Here is a 4846-nt window from a genome sequence, read left to right as displayed (position 1 = left end):
CAAAAAAAAGAAAAAATCTAATTCAAAGTAGGTATTTTGAAACTCAAAGACAAATAAATAATGAAATCAGTAAAATACATACTTTTTTCCTGTGGAAATTTTTGTAACATTTCATAACATTAATGGATTTTTTCATTAATGTTTTATATGAAAAATGTTTTGTGAAGGTCAAAGCCTGAACATCATTCTAGAAAGGTAGTTGATTATTGGATATGGATGTGCAGGAATAGGTCAAAAAAGCTTGTTTGAAACCTTCACTGAGAAGTGGAAAAGAAGAAGAATAAACATCAAACTTCAGGTATATTGTGATAAATCAAGATTAATTCTATCAAGTAATGCAGAAGAAAAATTATGGATGGGTACTGTAATTATTATAGTCTAAGACTATATGAAAGCTGTTATTTGTGAGGAAAGTGATCTGTTTCAGTCAATCAGTCAATATATTGGAGATGAGAGAAATTTTCAGGTGCACAGGTCCTTCCCAATTCTGAAAGAAAAAAATAAATGCATACATCCCATAACCCTAGCAAACTTAATTAAAGTACTATATTTGAGGGAACAAACACTTTTCTTCTGCCTATAATCAAGAGAAAGGGAGAGAGAAAAACAGCTCAAGCCAGATTTGCCTTGCATGAGTTCAGCCATTTAGCAAGACTGTGCTTTTATCTAGATATCTTTTGGCATTAGTGGCCATCTGGGGGGTATCTCGGAACTGAGATGAAAAGTGCATTTGATAATGTTTCCTCTTCCCTGTCTTTTAAGTGAAGATAGGGGTAAGAAGGCCTGTGAGGAAATCAGTGAAGCCTAAACATTTCCTTGAAGCCAAGATCTGAATCACCAATCCTATAATGCTGTAGGACTCAAAAATTTTCAGGAGTGGTTCAATAATAAAGAATGGCAATTAAATAAGTGGTGTGGAACGTCTACTTAAATTGGGTATTTGCAAGTCCAGTATGGAGAGGATGTTTGGAGGAGATGATACAATATGTTCCTTATTTCCTTACTTTTTCCTCCTTACACGTTCCAGGTCTTCAAGGTCATCATTATACAGGAAAATGACACCCACATCCATGAGTTCATCCTCTTGGGATTCCCAACCATCACAGAGCTGCAGGCTCTATTGTTTGTAATTTTCCTCCTTGAGTATTTGTTGACTATCCTTGAAAACATAGTCATCATCACTTTAATCAGAAGAAATCACCAACTCCACAAGCCCATGTACTTTTTCTTAGTCCATCTATCTTTCCTAGAGGCCTGGTACATCTCAGTCGTTCCCAAATTGCTGGTCAACTTTCTGGTGAAGAATAAGAGCATCTCCTTCACAGGTTGTATGGCCCAGCTCTACTTCTTCATTGCCCTGGTGTCCTCCTGGCTGTCATGGCCTATGACCGCTATTTGGCCATCTGCAACCTCCTGTGCTACCCAGTCATCATGAACCACAGAGTTTGTATGCAGCTGGCCACGGGCTTTTAGCTGGTTGGCTTTCTGACATCCATGCTAAATGTCGTCTTCATTTCCCAGCTCTCTTTCTGTGGTCCTAATGTCATCAACCACTTCTACTGTGACATCAGCACTTTGCTCAACCTCTCTTGCACTGAGCAGGTAGTTGCAGAGATGGTGGACTTTGTCTTTGCCTTGCTTATTCTGTTGATCCCCCTGTCTGTCATCATAATTTCTTACATGTACATAATCAGTACCATTTTGTGCATTCCCATGGCCCAGAACAGGAAAAAAACCTTCTCCACCTGTGTTTCTCACTTGACTGTGGTCATCATCTTCTTCTCAGGCACCCTTTTCATGTATGCCCGACCCTTGGATCTCAACAAACTGGTTTTCATAATTTATACTATAGTCACTCCAATCCTAAATCCATTCATTTACTCCCTGAGGAACCAGGAAGTAAAAGACACTTTATGGAAGGTCTTGTGTGGCATCGGTACTGTCTCCAGAGTTTCTGGGTCTGATCACCAGTATAATACTTGGAAGATAATCTTCCAGCTGAATTTGTCTGAATCCTATGAATGTCTAATAAGACTTTTTTGTTTAGACATCAGTGGTTAAGCATTGCTTTTCCTGAGTCAATCTGCCTGTTAAGCTAAAATCAATGAATGCTAGCACTGTGTGAATGTGAAAGAAGGTGTTTCTACTGAACACATCCCACATCATTCCTGACCAGTAGAGAAGACAGTAAATATCGTCACCTTCTCTTAATGTATATTTTTGGTCTGCATCAAAGAACACAATTACATTCTGACCTTGATCCAACTTAACATGAAACTGGGATTCAAAGAACTTGAGGCACCAAATAAGTAGTTATGTCAACTTTCTTCACAGGGATTAGGATGGGAACTTCAGTAATTCAGATAATAACAGTCATTTTAGATAGCTGTCATAGGAGAATATGAACCAACACTAAGAATTTCCTTCTCTTCATTAACTTCAAATAGAACTCTGGGAAGTAGCTGAGATTTACAGAACAAACTTTTACTTTTGGGGAACAGGGTTAATTTATACAGATTAATTTCCATTTTAAATGCTAAATGAGCCTCCTGATTTTCAAGTATAATTTTCCTCTCCTCCTTCTATGAGGAGATATAAGCACTAAGAGAAGAATCGATTGTCTAAATAAAGGCATCTAACGGCATTTCTGATTCCATATGGTATCCACACAGAGTTGGCAAATTTGACACTGGACCTATGGGAGACCCAGCCCTTTCTAAAGTAACATGCAGAAGGAGAGGGACAAGAACTTTAAGCAATTCAACAGAGACAGATGCAAAATCCTGCACCTGGGAAAGAATTATTCAATACTTCAGTATAAATTGGGCACTCACTAACGAGGCAACAGCTCTACAGAAAAGGACCTGGAGGTCCTGGCAGACAAATTAACATGAGTCAGCAGTGTGCCCCTGCAGTGATGAAGACCAACTGCCTCCTGGGCTGTATGAGCAGTAATCTAGCCAGCAGGCCAAAGGAAATGATCCTTCCCCTCTCTTTGTCACCTGAGACTGCACATACTTGTGAGACTACTTCTGCAGTACTATGTCCAGTTTGGGGCCTCCCACTACAAGAAAGACAACATGGACAGAATCTAGCAGAGGGTTACCAAGAATGACAGAGGGGTTGGACCACACGGCATAAAAAGAGACAGATGGAAATAATTTTTTAAGTCTGGAAAAGAGAACGTTAAGGAGGTGTTTAGTTGCAGTCTGCCACTACTTCAAGGGTGTTATAGAGAAGATACAGGCAATTCTTAGTTGTGCACACCTGAAAAGACAAGAGGCAATACAGATTAGATAGTACAAAAAAGAAATAAACAAACAAATAAAATCAGAGCAATTAAGCACCGCAAGAGTCACAGAGAGGTTATGAAATCTCCATCCTTTGAGTTTTTCAAAGTTTGACTAGGCAAATCCCTCAAAAACCTGACCTGACTGAAATATGTTTTTGACAGTAAAATGAGATAAAAACTTCCAGAAGTGAAACTCTACCCTTCCAACCTAAGTTTTTGTATGATTCTTTGATCTGGTTGTCAGGTGGAAAAGCCTGTGGCGTCTCAAATTGCAATAGAAATTAATGTTTAGGCAACTGAATCTCACTGTAGTTACCTACTGAGTAGGTTTCAACATATGACTGAGCAATACGTTCAATACAATCTAGACAGTGTGTTCAATGGCTTATAGACACCCATTCAAACTTATGTAGACAAATGGAGCTCAGTTCTGTTCTCCACTCAGAAGTGTCTAGTGCCATTTGGCATCATAGAATCATAGACTCATAGAAATGTTTTTTAGGGACCTTTGAATATCACAAAATCACAGAATGGTTGAAGTTGGAAGGGACTTCTGGAGGTCATCTGGTCCAACCCCCACACTCAAGCAACAAAAACCTAGAGCTGGTTGCCTAGGAACATGTCCAGACAGCTTTGCACATCATCAAGGATGGAGATTCCACAACCCCTCTGGGCAACCTGTGCCAGTGCTTGGTCACCCTCACAGTAAAAAACTGTGTCCTCATGTTCAGAGAGAACCTCCTGTGTTTCAGTTTGTGCCCATTGCCTCTTGTCCTGTCACTGGACACCACAGAAGAGGCTGGCTACATCTTCTTTACACTGTCCCTTCAGTAACAGTTGCATACACTAATGAGATCCTGCATGAGCCTTCCCTTCCAGGCTGAACAGTTCCAGCTCTTTCAGCCTTTCCTCACAGCAGAAATGCTGCAGCCCCTTAATCATCTTAGTGGCCCTTCACTGGACTCTTTCTAGTATATCCATGTCACTCTTGTACTGGGGAGCCCAGAACTGGATGCAGTACTCCAGGTGTGAGTATATCCATAATTTGACTTCCCTTTTGTAGCACAACTCACCACCTCTATTTTATGCCAGCTGTGGCTTGGTCTAGCTGAGAGTTGAAAACCTTCAAAGACAGAGATACTATAATCTCTCTGGGCAACTTGTTTCAGTGCTGTTCTGACCTCCTAGTGAAGAAGCTTCTTCTAATGGTCTATTTGCAACTACTGAGTTGCAAATCATTATCTTTGCCCCTTTTTATAGTATCTGTCATGACCAAGAATTGTTTGGCCCCATTGTCTTTGTAACTATAGGCTTCTGTTAGACCACACCATAGCCTTCTGTTCACCACATTAAACAAACCTAGCTATCTCAACTTCTTTTCATAGTACATGAACTCTAGGACACATCTTAACATCTTAGTAGGCCTTAGTAAGAACCTTTCTAGTTTCTCCACATTTTCCTTGAGCTGGGGGAATCCCAAAACCAGACACAGTAGTCCAAGTGGATCCTCACCAGCCCAATAGAAAGGAGATAAGAAGTAACACTTTTTCTCCT

General features: G+C 40.1%; 1 pseudogene; it reads left to right on the top strand.

The window, feature by feature from the left end:
- The first annotated feature begins 985 nt into the window (after positions 1-985).
- On the top strand, positions 986-2061 carry LOC127026727 (olfactory receptor 6B1-like; annotated as a pseudogene).
- The last annotated feature ends 2785 nt before the right edge of the window (positions 2062-4846 follow it).

This window comes from Gymnogyps californianus, chromosome 28, assembly GCF_018139145.2.
Source record: "Gymnogyps californianus isolate 813 chromosome 28, ASM1813914v2, whole genome shotgun sequence".
NCBI lineage: Eukaryota > Metazoa > Chordata > Aves > Accipitriformes > Cathartidae > Gymnogyps > Gymnogyps californianus.
This window is presented reverse-complemented; position numbering and strand designations above follow the sequence as displayed.